This window comes from Wyeomyia smithii, chromosome 3, assembly GCF_029784165.1.
Source record: "Wyeomyia smithii strain HCP4-BCI-WySm-NY-G18 chromosome 3, ASM2978416v1, whole genome shotgun sequence".
NCBI classification, from domain to species: Eukaryota; Metazoa; Arthropoda; class Insecta; order Diptera; family Culicidae; genus Wyeomyia; species Wyeomyia smithii.
In genome coordinates, this window is record NC_073696.1 from 245,845,196 (window position 1) to 245,862,168 (window position 16,973).

A 16,973-nucleotide genomic window follows, 5' to 3' on the forward strand; every position below is an offset into this window, starting at 1 on the left:
AAATCAATTTTCAAATAAATAATGGACTAATTTTGTATGTAAAATCTAGAGAAACATTTCAAAAGGTCCTATCTGCTTTGATCGATTTTTTGATCGATCACTTTCATTCAATCACCACAACTCATTAAACACCTTTTATGACGCGATATTTGTACAAATTAATAGCGGAGGGATCACTCTTGCCTTCTGAACGAAAACCACGCTTGGGAGAGTCACTAGAGCTGAACCATTACCAAAATGAAAAGACCCTCCGGAAAACGATGAAAGCAGATAGTACCTTTGAAATGTTCATCTAGAAATATGATCCACTCATGATACATTTTCGAACGAGTCCATGTGATACATCGCCCTAACTAATTTGTATTTAGTTTTTTTGTTTGAATCGTCAACACCGACCCAGCTGGGAAACCCAACAACGGTGAATTCAAAATCTGTTGCACCCTGCTAGACAGAGTTTATGCTTTGTACAAGTATACCAGTTTTGCTGCATCTTCAAACGTGACGCGACGCAAAGGCATAACTGCACAGACACGCCAGTATACAGTTTATAAAAACAACATTTGAAAAGTGCCAAGATGAACATCGCGCGAGAGAGAGGCAGCCATTTTCAAACATTGGTACAATAATAACGGTTTCGTCTCGCAGCTCGGTGCTGTGCTGCTGCTGGTGGCGTTTCTTTTTATTCCATCAGCTCTGCTGCCGCGATGCGATAGTAATCATCTCCGGAGAATGGTGCGGTTTGTTTTCATTTTTCCGAACACGATGACATAGCTATGCTCTCTCGCTCCCTTGCGTCGAGATATGAATGAAAAGCAGCAACGCGACGCGTGTTGTGTGTGTGTGTGTGCGTGCAATGCACAGCACGCGAGAGTTGAGGACAGCGCGATACGCAAGCGAAACGTTTGGTACAGTAGTAGTCCAATTTTATGTTTCCATGGATGTTCACTTGATTGTTTTTTTATTTACTTACTTAATAAAAATTCTTTTGATTAATTTCATGTAATGCAAATAAAATTAAAAAATATCGCCTGAATTATTACAGTAAACCGTCTTGAGCGAAAACTATTCCCAACAAAAGTTCGACTAAATGGTAACAAGTTCGTGCATTACCGGTGGTCAGTCAGAAGAGAATCGGAGATAGAGGAGAGTTTCACACGCACACACATGCAACCGAACCCCTCTTCGCCAGAGTGGCTCACCCATGCTGACACAATCGTTGTTCACTCGTCTAGCGTGAAAGATGTCGGCAGTGACGGAATCGTAGAAAAAACGCGACTTCTTCCATCAGCAGCGGATGGTATTTCAAGAGATCTAGAGTGTTTAAAACAGAAAATTTCGATTGCTGTTGCATTGTGCAAAGTGATTTTCGTGATTCAGGGCGAGGTTTGCGCTTCAATTGCCCACTTTAATGTGATTTTTGGTGTCCAACGGCGGTGGAGTTTGGTGGAAAATTGGGCTGCATTCGTGCGGAAGCCAAATGAAAATGGTGCTCTCTTTATGTAAGCTGGTAGTGTGATGAGTGTTCTGTAATGCTGTGAAGTGAACGGAAGAAGAGTTTTGAGGCACGATTCGGATGGCATTTTGCTAAAAATGACAAAAACGAGATGGTTTACCAGTAAAACAAACGGGTTATTATTATATAACTATTAGTTGTACCGCATCAGAATCGAAAAATTGTGGAATCTATAACATAGGGTGGAAAAAGTCACAATTCCATTCTCGTTCATTTGTCATCACGAGCAGACGTTTTGCTGGTCTAATTTTGATTTTATCGACTTCCCTGGCAGGGGAACACTCAATGTACCGATCCGTGCAAGGTTCAGTTCCCCGTCCTCCTGCTCAAGTGGGCTGAACTGATGCGGACGAGTTGCCGAATAGAGTCAAAACAAGAAATATTCCACTGTTGCTACTGTTACTGCATTAATGGGTGGGCAAACGAAAAAACAGTGAATTCACTTATCGACTAGTTGCAATCGATTGTGTTTGTGCATGTATCGAGCCTGAAAAAATATCAGTTCTGATCAACGTTTGCTTCAAGGATCAACAGAATTTAAACCTAAGTGGTTTTTTTTTCTAGAAAGCTTGAAAAAGTTCGAAAAGTGAAGCTGTCCTAGCAGTTGCTTGACAAATGTGTACAGCGAAGGCTGGCTGTGTCGTCGTATTATTCGTTAGTGAGCGTGTATTCTAGTGAGAATCGTCCCGAGGGCACAATCATTCTGTAGTTTTTTTTTTTGTTGAGGCCGACTAACGGGAGCTGCACTGGAAGGATATCTACTATCAAATGAATGTGTCTACTTCAAAGTGAGTTGAATACGTTTTATTATTTAGTGTTAGATATTAGCCAGAAAGCGTTCCACAGCCGTCGTTGGAAAAAACTATCAAAAACGGAAATTCATGATCGGAAAATGCCAATATTATTCTAAATAATTTCGTTTTCTTAGAAAATTATAGAGGAATTTCATACAAATTCATCCAGCATTCTCAAATTCCCGTGAAGCTCAGTAGGTTGAATGACATCGGTAATAAAAACGTTTTTGCTTACATATTTGGAATCTTGAAAATCCACACGTCTTATTGCGGTTATCTTTTAAACATTTTTTCTCAAATTGTGAACTTCTTGTTATAAATAATCCATATATTATCGTGATGGCTGCATTTTTCAGTAAAAAAGTTTTTATAACATTCTCGAACTATTTCCATTCTAGTTCTTATTTATGAAATTGTATAAAAATTGAAAAAAACATATGTTTTGAACAATGGAGACACTAAACTTTTATAGAATCATAAAAATTTTCGACTAAAAACTGGTCCTTTTAAAAAAGACATCCTATTCAATGTTGTTAAAGTTATCTAACTTATAAAGTTGCATTGATTTTTGAGACATCGATCATGTTTTTAATGACAATAAAACTTGTTAAAAATTTCAAGGTCAATATTTTGTATATAACCCATTTAATCGCAAAAATCACAACTTTATTTGTGTTCGATTTCGCCGAATTTGAGCCAATTCTAAATCAATTCGTGATTTGGAAAGCGTTAACAATCAACTTTGGTACAAAACATCTCTAGGACAAGTTACAAATGTTTCGTTTGCTAGCCTCAATCGTAGCTACTACGACCAAGTCCTTCCAGTGGTTCCCATCCGGGAGTCCACGACGCTCTTGGTAAATTTGACTGGTGACTAAACTTTATTCACTTATGTTCGAGCGTCTTGATAGAAAAATTTTCACTACACTTTTCACTTTTTATTCACTTTCACTCTTTAATTCTATCACTTTTCACTTGCAAATACGTATTTCGGCACTATGCCTTCGTCAGTGCTTATTTGGACTGTGGAGAAAATAGCGAAACCCCAAGAATTTTATACCTAATTAGGTAAACGACTGGGGCAAATTTTAACTCAGAAAACGTAAACAACTTGAGTTAGGTAGAGAAATGTGCGGCCTGGTGATCCATGCCTTGTCGGGGAGTTTTGTTCATGGAAACTGTAGGAAAACCAACTGGGAGCTTTTGTATTCAAAAATTGTAAGTGAAGAATTTACCTTTGATGACCAAATTCAGACAATAAAAGATTTGGAGGATTCATCACAAAAATTTACGGATAAAACCGTAGCCCTTCACAACCAAAGCTGTCCAACCAAGACGGGCCTTGGTGGAACAAAAATCCACAAAACCAAGGAAGTTAACTAGAAAGTTGTTCAACAGAACCAAATTAACCTCAAATTGGGATGCCTATAGAAACTCCCTTACGTAATACGATAAAGAAACTAGAAAATCACGCAGGAGAGGATGGAGATTAATGTGTGAACAAATTGAAAGCACCCCTGCAGCTGCAAGAGCATACAAAGCTCTGTTCAAAGTTCATACGAATGGCTTGGGCTCTTGAAGCACTCAATGTTATGATGGAGAAACATTAACCAGGATCACGATCTATTCTAGAAGAAGAAACGCAGGACTAAAATGCGCCATGTGCTAGTGCGACTCTTGCTAAGACAAATGTGCATTACATAGCCTGCGATATCTTCACTGAATCGAAAGTAGAATGGGTATCTAACTCATTTGAGCCCTATATGTCCCCGGGACTGGATAGATTGATACCAATAATGCTTCAACGGTTTGGAAGGGTAATAATTCCATTCATAACCGAGACATTTAGAGCCAGTCTAACACCTGATTACATACCCACTGACTGGAGAAAAACGAGAGTGATCTTCATGCCAAAGGTTGGCAAGCACGACAAAACACTTCCATTCCATTTATAACCAGATTTGTTGTTCAATTGACAAAATATTGTACATTTCAACTAATTCTGATCTCTTTCTGCCAAAAACCTTACAGAACTTGCTATAATTTGTAATAATCAGTACCTAAGTAATTTTGATATTTTAACTATTAATCAAGAACCAATAACTATAGGCCAAGTTTAAAACACAAGTTGATACAAAAAAGTTCGTAACAAAATATCAAGATTTGTCATAATCCTGATATTTTTACTTATCGGGTAATTTAAAATGCAATTACAGGAATAATGAATAGCGCTCCGTCGAAAGCCTTAAATGCAATTCTGCATCTATTACCACTCCATCAAGTGGTACAACTAGAAAAAAGTGCGTTAAAACTAACACGCCATAAATAAGTACCTGATGTAGATCAGAGAGGCCAACTGGAAATTCTCGAAGATTTTTAGCTGAGCAAACATATACCAGGTACCGAAGACTTGATGAATACAAAAGCAAACTTCGAAATGCCTTTCAAAATCATAGAGACCGATCGGGAAGTCTGGGAACAAAGTGGCCCAAATATCCGACAAGGATCTGTCGTCTTTTACACAGATGACTCAAAAACGAATCATTCAACCAGATCAGGTATAAATGGTCCAATGATGAGTATCTCGATACCACCTACAGTGTGAAACAAAAATAATTGCGGTTCTTGAATGTGCACAAATCTGTTTGGCTAGGAAATATAAGGATGCTAATATATGCATTTTTTCTAATAGCCCAGAAGCACTTAACGCACTAAAAGCCTTCACATGTACCTATAAGCAAGTATTGGAGTGCATCCTTTCACTGAAACAATTGGCAGAAAGGAACCAAGCATGGTTATACTGGGTTCCTGGTCACTGCGGAGTACGAGGCAATGAAAAAGCCGATACGTTAGCAAGACAAGGGTCATGTACCGATTTTATTGGCCCAGAACCGTTGTGTGGGGTGTCATCAAACATCTTGAAAGCAGAATTGAAAACCCAGGAACGTCTGACAATACAAGAAAACTGTATATGCTAAGTAGGGCTACGCCAATCGAAACGCTTGATAAAACCAAGCGTGAAGAAGAGCCAGCAGTTTAAATAAGAAGAAACTAAGCACAATCATTGGATCGTAAACAGGACACTGTTCAAGTAAGCATTAACTAAAAACAAATTGGTCAGTCAAATGACGAAATTCGTCGTCTCTGCGGGCTCGAATATAGCGCTGAATAAGAGCCTTTAGAAAAGGAACTTTGGAGCCTTTCGAGGTTTGCTCTGCAAATCCTAATGATGTAATACATTTCATACGAAATTCAGTGCCAAATTGGGAGTCGATCACTTCTATCAATAGTAAGATGTCTGCCACGAGTACCTAGACTAAAGAAGAGGTATACCACAAAACATCAAAATAATGGTCGCAATGGTCCAAATAAAGATTGGTCAATCTTGCCCTGAAAAAATGGCCCAATATGACTCGTCTCGTCAGTGACTTAAGTTGCTCCTCAATCAATTTATAAGAACAAATGGTGCTTGGTTCGGCGAATTTTACGACGCCGCAAAAAATGCTTTAAAAGATCGATTCAACAGAGATCGGTCATGCATCTCCGATTTTTCAGATGAATCGGTCTTTAGACCGTCCAGTTGAATCGATTTTGAGGATCGATCTTTCTCTGCAGATCGCCTAATTCTAGTCCAAATCTTACAAAAATTGCAAATTCTGCTTGACTAATGGAAAATGGCAGGTTGTGGGTAATTTTTTGAGGTGTATATTTATAAGCTGAATGTGGCGTTTTTTAAAACTGCCGATCAACGTTATCATGTATATTTTGTTATGATTAGAAGTGTGAGTAAACCTTTTATTGTAATTTTTCAATTGTTATGTTTTGGTTCGAAATTATTGCGTTACTTTTTCCTTGATTTTTTTTTCCTTCAAGACATTTCAATCTTTGTTACTGTAGTGAAATGATATTTAAGGGGTTATATAAGCTATCATACCAAATCCATCTGAATGTGGGACAAATGATATTGATTTAAGTGATCTTTCGGTTCCATCCATTGTCCCTGTGGCTAACAAATTCTGGCTGTATCTTTCACGTCTAAATCCGCTCCTCTCGGACAGCGACGTGCAGAAAATTATTTCACGCTGTTTGAACGTTACTGCTCCAGTCGATGTGGTTCGACTTGTACCTAGAGGCAAAGATGCTGCCAGCTTGTCTTTCGTTTCATTCAAAGTTGGTTTGGATCCTGATATGAAAGTCCGAGCTCTAGATCCGTCAACATGGCCCGCAGGATTGCTCTTCAGGGAATTTGTCGAACGACCAAAAAACTTCGATCGCCCGGCTGTGCCTGCACTTTCGGAGAGACCATAACCGAATCAAACAAAACGTGCTGTTTAGTGGAAGGTGGAAACCTACGGGTTTCCACCAGAGGCGAGTATCTTTTGTCTCCCACTAATATAGTTTCTCCTTTGCTAAATAACTGTATGTTGCAGCGTGACCGAACTGACGCAGACGAGATTTCACTCTATTATCAGAATACCAGAGGATTGCGGACAAAAATCGACGATGTTTTCTTGACAACGCGTGAATGCTGCTATGACGTTATAATTTTTACAGAGATTGGACTTGACGAGCGTATTAACTCGTTGCAACTTTTCGGATCGACATTCGACGTATTTCGCTGCGATCGTAGTGCTCGCAATAGTGATAAAATATCCTTTGGAGGCGTACTGATTGCTGTTGCGCGAGAACACAGGAGCTTTATCGTCGAAACCGCGAACGGCCACTGTCTGGAACAAATTTGCGTTAGAGCGACTGTGCGTGGAGCAAAACTGCTAATCTGTGGTATTTACATTCCGCCTGATAAAAGTCAGTTGATTGGTACGGTTGATGCACATATTGCCTCGATCGCGGAGCTGTGTGGCAAAAGCACTTCTGACGACGAAATTGTTTTGGTCTGTGGCGATTACAACCAACCACGCATTGTGTGGAACAATAACGGTCAGCACACCAGCTCGAACGTACTTTCTGCTGCCGGTGCGGCGTTGGTCGATGGTATCGAGTTCTTAAATCTCCGGCAAGTTAACCGAGAAACAAACCATCTTGGACGTGTGCTCGATTTAGTTTTTTGCTCTGAAGATCGATGTTGTGCGGCCGATGTGTGCGTCGCGCCTTTAGTATTACCACTCGATCCTCATCACCCAGCTTTAAACATACCCGTGCCAATAGAACGAAGTTCCAGTAACTCAACACAGCGCTCTAGAGTGACTGAAACAAGGCTTAACTACCGTAAAATTGATTTCGCAGCGCTGAATATATATTTGGAAAGTATCAACTGGGAAACTCTCTCCCTACAACCTGATGTTGATCAAATGGTGGCGCTGTTGAATGATGTTTTACTTCAGTGGCTCGAATCGAATCTACCATTAGTAAAAGCGCCAGTTTTTCCACCATGGGCCACTTCGCGTCTGCGAGAATTAAAACGTGTACGCAATCGATGGCGACACAAATATCGTCGTACTAAAACCGTCGATGCTAAGTGTTTTTTTAAGCGATCGAGTGATGATTATCGTCGGTTGAATGCTGGCTTGTACAAATCTTACGTCTTGCGAGCTCAGACAGACCTTCGAAGAAATCCCAGAAACTTTTGGAATTTCGTTAAGTCTAAACGAAAATGTGCTACAATTCCCACAAATGTATGCCTCGATGATCAAGAATCTAAATCTGATCCTGACACGTGTGAAATGTTTGCACAGTTTTTTGCCTCTGTGTTTGCTGATAATACCGCATCCGATCTCGACGCTGAGGCTGCTGCTGAGTCTGTTCCTGTCGATTTGGTTGACCTGGATTTATTCCACATCTCTGCAGACATGATAAAAGCTGCTGCAAAAAAATTGAAACATTCGTACTCTGCTGGACCCGACGGAATCCCGGCAGTTATAATAAGCCGTTGTGTAAACGCTTTAGCCGAACCCTTACGCCATATTTACAACAAATCTTTTGAGCAAGGAAAGTTTCCCACAGTTTGGAAACATTCATACATGTTCCCGATATTTAAAAGCGGGGATCGTCGAAACGTTAGGCACTACCGCGGCATTACTAGTCTTTCTGCTGCATCAAAACTGTTCGAAATAATCGTGAGTACGTTTATGCTCTTACGTACAAGGAGTTATATCTCTAGTGACCAACACGGTTTTATGCCTGGCCGCTCAGTAAGTACGAATTTGCTTGACTTCACTTCGACTTGTATATCGCACATGGAACAAAAAGCTCAAACCGACGTAATCTATACAGATTTGAAAGCAGCGTTTGATCGGATTGACCATAAAATATTATTAAAAAAAATCTCACGGCTTGGTGCATCGCAGAGGTATGTTGGTTGGCTTAGTTCATACTTATGTGACAGAGTTCTACGAGTGCACATTAATTCCTGCTGTTCGTCACAGTTCTCAAATACCTCTGGCGTCCCACAAGGTAGCAACTTAGGGCCGTTGCTGTTTACGCTGTTCTTCAATGACGTTTCCTTGCTGTTAGATGTTGGTTGTAAACTAGTGTACGCAGACGATCTTAAGCTGTATTTGATAATACGCTCCATCGACGACTGTTGGCGGCTACAAGGGCTTTTGGACAAGTTTGTTTATTGGTGCCGCAAAAACTTGCTGACGGTCAGCATTAGTAAATGTCAAGTAATGACCTTTCATCGCAAAGTGAATCCAATATTATTCAACTATCAAATCGATAATCAAAACCTAACAAGAGTTGACCACGTTAGTGACCTTGGAGTTGTAATGGATACGAAGCTTACGTTCAATCTGCATCGTACTAATATAATCGCTAAAGCCACGAGACAACTTGGTTTCGTTTCGAAAATTGCTCGCGACTTCAAGGACCCCCATTGCATGAAGGCGTTGTATTGTGCTCTCGTTCGGCCACTCTTAGAAAATGCTAGCTTGGTTTGGTGTCCTCAACAACTAGTCTGGAATTTGCGACTTGAGCGAGTGCAGAAAAGATTCGTGCGAGTTGCGTTAAGAAATCTTCCGTGGCGTGACCCGATTAACCTACCTCCATATCCTGACCGTTGTCGTCTTCTTGGGATTGACACATTGCAACGGCGCAGAGAAGTTCAACAAGCGGTGTTCGTAGCTAAAGTTCTGAACTCTGAAATCGATTCACCAAATATCCTTTCCAAATTGAATTTCCGGGCTTCACAGCGTCTTCTTCGCTCTACTGGACTACTACAACCTAGCTTTCACCGTACTAATTTCGGATTTAACGACCCGTTAGCTTGCAGTATTCGATCATTCTCCAAAGTAGAAGACCTTTTTGATTTTGGCACACCATCACACAATTTCGCAGTGAGAGTTCGTCGTTGTTTTTAAGTTGAATTGACAAATAAAGAATAAATAAAGAATAAAGAATACCTTTTTAGTTTTCAAAAAACCGAAAAAAAATTTATTACATTATCTTCAAATACAACATCTTGAGAACATTTCCACAAATTTTCATAAAGATCTGAGCAATAGGAAGAAAGTTAGAGCGATTTGCAACGCGCCTCGCCACGGCCGCATAAGCAAAACTTGAAACTTTACACGCGATTATCTCGGACCGATCCGATTTCCTTCATCTTTTTTTTTTAATTTTCGTTATAAAATTTTCCGGTCCTTGAACGATCGCTTTTTGAAACATACAGTTACATTTTCCGCAAAAAAATTTTTAATGCATTTTTTGGGAAAAACGTTCCCGTTTGCACCGAAAACAAAATACTCATAAAAGCGATCGTTCAAGGACCCGGCAAACCTCTAAACTAATGAAATAATATGAGGTTTTTGATTTCGGTTGATCCGCTAAGTCTCTATCAGGATCACCGCAAGCCTCTGCAAAAAAATAGCGTTTCGGGGAAACGGCCATTACTCCAGTAATAATTGGTATATCTCAAAATCAAACGTATTTTCTTGTTGTTGATAAACTGTACTTTCAGAAAAATACCACTTTGATGCAATGAAAATGGTGCTATGCACTTAAAAATAAATTCAAACTTCCCTCATTTTTCTCGGACAAAAAGGTATATAACCCCTTAATGGCTACAATGAATGTTCGACAAACTGCTCCCGCCTCTAAATGATCACGTGGTTTAGAAACAACCCTAATGGCATATTTCATAACTTTCATGGCAGACATTTCGAAACTTTCATAGAATTTATAGATTTTACAAATGTCACAGATTTGAATGGTTCCATAGTTATCATAAATTTCTTAAGTTTCGTAGGTTTCATTAACTTCAAAGATTGAAATTGAATTGAAATTATATAAATCACACAAGTACCACCAATTAAAGTGGATATCTCTGTGTGGTATCTTTTTCTGGTCAGAGTTGGTATAGAAAACCCACATCGTTTGTATGTTGGGTTCGTTTTTGATCCTACTAATCCAATTCGAAAAGATTATCATTCTCCTAGCGGCACTTTCTCCGCCAAATCTTGTCACACGTTCAGGTGGATACATTGTATCGTTGCAATTTATTTTAGTTATTTTTATAGGCAGTCGGTTGTGAAAGTAACACTGGTTTAACAAAGGCCCACCAGGCCGCTGCGTGCTGCTAAATGGGATATGTCCCACGCGTGCCCGTCTTATCGGGAACTTATGTAGCTAGCTGCGTGAAGGGCGCAGCAATAATTGGATTAATATTTGAGAAGGTCACACTCACACACTGCCTTCGCACGGTGCGAATTTATTTCGCTTCGATTAGTTTCCTATCCGTTTTTTTTCTGCGGCACGTAAACACGCTGGGGGTTCGTTAGTCATCGTTGACGTGTGATCGGAAAGATTTTAGCGGTCGACTGCAGCACAAAATGCTGATGACCTCAACAGCATGAAACTGGACTTTTGTGTATGTGTGCACTCGTGCTGCTACTGCATAGTAACCGTTTTGTTTCGTTTTTGTTTTTTTTCTTTTGGAAAGTAACTCAAGCTGGTTTTGTTATTGTTTCTTAATAGAAGAAGAACATTGTACCGCAGACACTATTTTTATATTGTCTTGTTCGAAATGTTGAATAGTTCCATGCCTTATATTTTGGGCCAACGTGTAAGAAAACTTTCTTTGCTTGTAGATTATCACGTTGTCAGTTTAATTGAACTCAAAAACCATCAACAGAATAACTGTCCTTCTTCCCATGTATGTTTTATTATTGAACTTCTATTCAGTTTTGTCTCAATAAGCACAATTAATCTAAATCATCATTTTAAGAATCCTACAACACAGTTTGGTTACACTGGATGTAATCCTTTAAAATCTGGTTTGGTGCAGCCACGATTTTTATCAATCCAACATTCGATAAAAACTGTTTATTATATCGTGAATCTTTTTGTAGCTTTTATGCAACGTGTTTTGTAAAACTAAAAGACACATAACATGGAACCAAGTTATCGTATACTTTTCAGAAATGTATTCTCTATTAAAAGTATTACGTGAAGCGTCTGAAGTACTCCTGATTTTTTCTCTGTAAATGTGCTATATGCGAGTTGTTTGTCCATCCGGTATTTGGATCATCGCTCCAAACAGCGGATGCCTGCAGCGGATGCCTGCAGCATACATATTTCATGCGGAAGCAATTTGTTTTCTCTTCATTTTTTCCATTAGTAACTCTGCGATATTCAAATTTCTCGTTGGTGCTTTGTTCGGTCACAATACTATAACGCTAACAGCCGCCGCCAAGAACGAGAGGAAGCTTTTTCAGTTTCCAGATCCCTCACAGCGTGATTAATTCAGTCTGGAAGATGATTGCTTCGTTCGGTACTCTTAGCGAGTTTTTTCCATGAAAGATGCAAGCGTAAGTCACCGGCGTGAATCTATTAATAGTGATACTTGGACGTTGAGGCGCTGGAAACGGATTGTTTACTACAGACTCTACGTCGTTCCAATTATGTCCTGAAGCGGGCAAACGTTTTGTGTATGTACTGTGAATTGCAATCATTTACGTTTAGTACGCATAAATTTATGGATTGTTGAATATAATTACTCACCACCACTTCAAGTGGTGACTACGCGTGAAATGGGGGTTTTCTTAGAGGTATCAACTACAAAAATCGTTTCAACAACATTTTCAAGTTCTGATAAGTGGAAACGTAAATTTAAATATTTTCTAAAATGTAATGAAAAATTCAATAAAGCTCTATTCAAATCTTAAAGAGTAGAGACGAAAATGGTGAAAACAGATTACAATTTTGCCTACCAAACGATTGAGCCGTTCATGAATTAACACTAATATCATTGTATGTATGCAAAGGAAATGTAATTTGGTATGTAATGAAACTTTACTTTCCCATAACCTTTTGAAAACATGTACCGCAGTGACAGGTCTGGAAAGGTACCCCAAAGGCTAATGACATACTGAGGCGTCAAATGAAGCGAAGCAAAAAGCGTCGCAAAAGCGTCAGAGCTACTTCTTCGAACGTCTATATGAAACGCACAAACCGGTCATACTGGAGCGGCGAAACAGAACGAGTAGTGTTTTGACGCGCGTATATGTACGCGGTAATGCCATATTCAGACTAAATCTTTTATCGCCAGGTGCTTTATATTTGCTTTGTTTTAGTTTGGTAATTGAAAAAAGCAAATAAAATACATTTTCGTTTAGAAAATGTTAAAATGTTTATAAAATGTTAGTGCAGTTAATCCATGTTCAGACTAAACCTGATATCGCCAGGTACTTACTATTTGCTTTGTTTTGGTCTTAAATCTTGAAAAAGAAAAAAAAGTAGGATAGAAAAAACCATCGGGAAAAATGTTCAGGTCGTCGGGAAAAAAGCACTGATATTATTGATTGATATTGTTGAATTTTGATTCGAATAGCCACGAATCTAGCATGCTGAACTTCTTTGGTCGCGAAAATGCAAGCCGCTGAGTAACTAGCTGTGCTCACATGGGTTTTTCAAATCCTAACAGATAAACTAGTTGAACGTTGCTCGGGGTCAACGGGTTTAAAATTTAGAATAATTTCCTATATTTTTTACTACGTCTGTAGCGCAACTCACTTCAGTAATATTATTTTATTTCATAAAAAAATCTCTATGTTTACTAGAAACGTTACTTACAGTGCTTGAAGAAGCAAAAAAATCTTCATTGGACGAACTCATATTTCCTTCAAACAAAACCGCTACTGGAATCTAGGAATATGACAACACAACGCATTTGCGACGCTCGCTCCAGTATGTCATAGAAAGCTTCACCCAACGCTTCTGTTTATTACGCTTCTAATACGCTCAACGCTCCGTTTCATTTGACGCCTCAGTATGTCATTAGCCAATGTGTATTTCATTATTCCAATTTTATGCATGAATGGGCCTTCGTGCGACAAACATGAATCAACATTTCTGATTCAGTTTATCTTACTTTCCGTTCCTCGATCGACCTCGCTTAGGGTAAACGCCTCGAACTCGACCTCTACACTAAACTAAATCACATTATCATAATAATGCACTAATCATTCTTTATCATTTCGAATGAAATCTCGGAAGATAAACCTAAAGTATCGCGTTCTCTCTAACTGCGGTCGCGCGCTGCGGTGGACCTTGCTGACGACTCGTGGGCTGAAAAGTGGTGCTGCGGAACTGGCACTGCGTACGATTGTTTACCATCGGATAGAAGCTTAGTACCGGTATGACGTGTCTGATACAAGGTGAAGATAACAGCTGACTGTTCCGACCGGTGGTGACCGGGTGGAGGCGCGAAAAGAATGTTAATTATTTTGACTCCTACAGCATTTACGAGTACGTTTTGTTTGCCATTTGCGTTGAATAGCAGGTCCTCATCAGAGAGAAACTTTCTTGACCTTCTAGAGTTAGCGTCTTCCGTTTTTTGTCACAGAACTCTCGTAAATTAGCTGCTGCGACAATTTTATTAAGTAAAAAATACCACTTAAACTTCGAAGGAAGGCAGAACACTTTCATTTATGCGGGCGTGATTTTTATTCGTCGTATTTTTGCTGCTAACCGTTTTTGTGGTGCAGATAACGGAAGTGAGAATCTATTTTTGGCGATTCGTTTAATGTTGGCTCACCTTTTCGTATGGTTCAACATCGTACACAATCGTTCCACTCGATAAATCAGTTGCCCATCACGATGTTATATGTACGAGTATAGAAAAACGCCAACAAGTTAATCGGATTGATGGATTGTCATCACTGTTCAGAACGTACCGAATATATCGTCATAATTTTTATTCCTGTACCCGTAAGAATTGCCCACGGTGGGAATTTCCGGCCGTGAAATAATTGATACCTGGATCTGGAGTTGAATCTGGATCATGAGCTAGCAATGATACCTGTTGCAATTTTTGGCACATTTCATAGGCTGTCAATTAAAACAATCCTCAGTTCGATCGTATACATTCGATGGGACTACCATGCGACAGCTGGCTGATTGTTAATGATTTGAACATGAGAGCCACGTGGTGGTGGAATGAAAATAAAAAAAAATCTATAAAACCTAATCTAATAATAAATCTCACTTACCCATGTTGTTCGCTCTGCTGTTGTGGAGGAGCACAACTAAGTTTTCGATTTCTACATCCACTTCTAAGACGTGTAGCTTATCGGGTGGTATTCCGATATATCTGCAGCAAGTGTGCTGCCGTGTGCAAATGAAAGCATCGTACAGATGATGATGAGAAACACGGGTTTAAATTCCAATGTTACTATTGAGGTGCTCAATTTAGCATTTCAAGCGATCGCATAAAATAGATGCAAACTTCAGTGTGATTTTCTTCAAAATATGCATGGTTTATTTAAGATTCAGCTGCCATCACAAAAAGCTGAGAGTTCATGCCAATAAATACAATCAACAATTATTATAATGTGGTCCCCGTGGTTCTGTGGTTAGCGATGTCGGTCGGCTAGCTCTCCCACACGGTTGTGATATCGGGTTCGATTCCCGATCAGGTCGAGGAACTTCTCGAGCTGGAAATTTTCTCGACTCAGCACTGGGGCACGGTGTATCGTTGTACTTATCCTACAACATGCAAAATGTGCCGAAAACAATATCGAAATGAATTCTCTCAACTAATCTAGTTGATCGAGACCGCATTAGCCCCCAGGCTAGCGTGCGATTTTGAAATTATTATAATGGCTGTTTGATATATTTTAATATAATATTGAAGTTACTCAGCAGTGTTTGGTAATATGGATCTAGCCGGTTTTTATTCTTTATTGAATTAATGGAAATTAAAAACACATATTTCATCTTTTTTTTTTACTTCGTCCAACCCTAACATTTTAAGCAGTTTTAGGTCTGAAGCTCGAGCCTTATTTGTATTTTTTTCAATTCAATTTAGTTTTTGTTCCATTTGATCATAGTTTAGTACTTCAGTACTTACCTCAATTTGTAAGTAATCTTTGTAAATGTTATATTATTTTTATCTTAGCTATTATGTATTAGTTTTTACCAATTGTGTTTGGAGGTCAATCTCGTTTGCTCTCAGTCCTGTTTCCTTTTTCAATTCAGTTGCAGTGAGAAATAGAAACTATGTTAAAAATGTAAGTTAAACATCGTGAAATAATTAGAAAAGCATGAACAATTTTTTATCCCTGAGTGGAAAAAACTCAATAATGATTTTGTATTTTAGCAAGCACATACAGTCATGGAGAAAATAATAAATACACTTGCAGTTTTGGTTAATTTTCCATATTTTAGGCACTGATTTTAGTTTTTATATGATGTTATGTTACATCATTACGATCTGCAGACACTCTCTTTCAGAGAGGAACAGAGAAATGACTGGAATTTTTCTGTGTCGGTGATTCCGAATTTTTTTTGCGTGAGTTAGTGCTTTTTACGGTGGCGAAAAAAATAAATACACTATTGAAATATATATACAAAACATTCCAAATAAGCTTTATTTATCTACATATTCGTTAGCAAAGTGACCTTTTGCGTTACAAAACTCACTTTCAATGTTTTGTGGCTTGTCCTTTGTTTTGTAAAACCATATTCAATCTTCGTGGTATGATTACCACCAGTTTTTCACGAGTAGAAGCTGGGCTAGCATTTCACGCTGCCTGTACGTCGTTCCATAAGTCTGTTTCATTCTTTAGATGATGCTTTGCAACGTAGAACTTAACAATCTTCCATAGATTTTTGATACGGATAAAGTTAGGAGACTATGCTGGCCAATCCAACAATTTTATATTTTCCTCTGAAAACCATTTTCAAGTTTTCAATGCTGTATGTTTAGGATCGTCACCCTCCAACGGAGAGGCATGTTTTCTCTGGCATACGGAAGCATCATGCAACTAAAAATATCTACATATTCATTAGTATTCATTGTCTACGTTATAAAATGAATGGGTTCCACACCAGCATCAGAAAACAGCACCACACCATTTTGTGGTCACTTCCAAATTTGACTATTTTCTTGGTTAAATGTGCGTTGAAGGCAATATTTACCGGTCTTCCCACCAGCTGCTGACCATTTGGACCAAAAAGGTTAAATTTCGACTCATCCTACCAAGACACGATGTGCCATTTAGTTGCCCCCTAGTCTAAGAACTTTTTAGAAAATTCAGTTCTTGCCAAAATGTGTCGTTTTTGAAGTAGAGTTAAGTTTCCTATGTACCTAGGTGGTCCATTTTGCTTCCGTATACCGAAGAAAATATGCCACTTTGCTGGATCTTTAGGCAGTATAACGATCCTAAACATACAGTATTGAAAACACGAAGATGATTTTCAAACGAAAA

General features: G+C 38.9%; 1 protein-coding gene across 1 annotated transcript in view; it reads left to right on the forward strand.

The window, feature by feature from the left end:
* The first annotated feature begins 1,223 nt into the window (after positions 1-1,223).
* The window catches only part of LOC129726649 (SNF-related serine/threonine-protein kinase), a 95,010-nt gene continuing 79,260 nt past the window's right edge, over positions 1,224-16,973 (forward strand). Inside the window, exons 1-2 of the mRNA XM_055683595.1 lie at positions 1,224-1,499; positions 2,078-2,301. The gene's annotated coding sequence lies outside the window, so the exon portion shown is untranslated. The remainder of the gene's footprint in view (positions 1,500-2,077; positions 2,302-16,973) is intronic.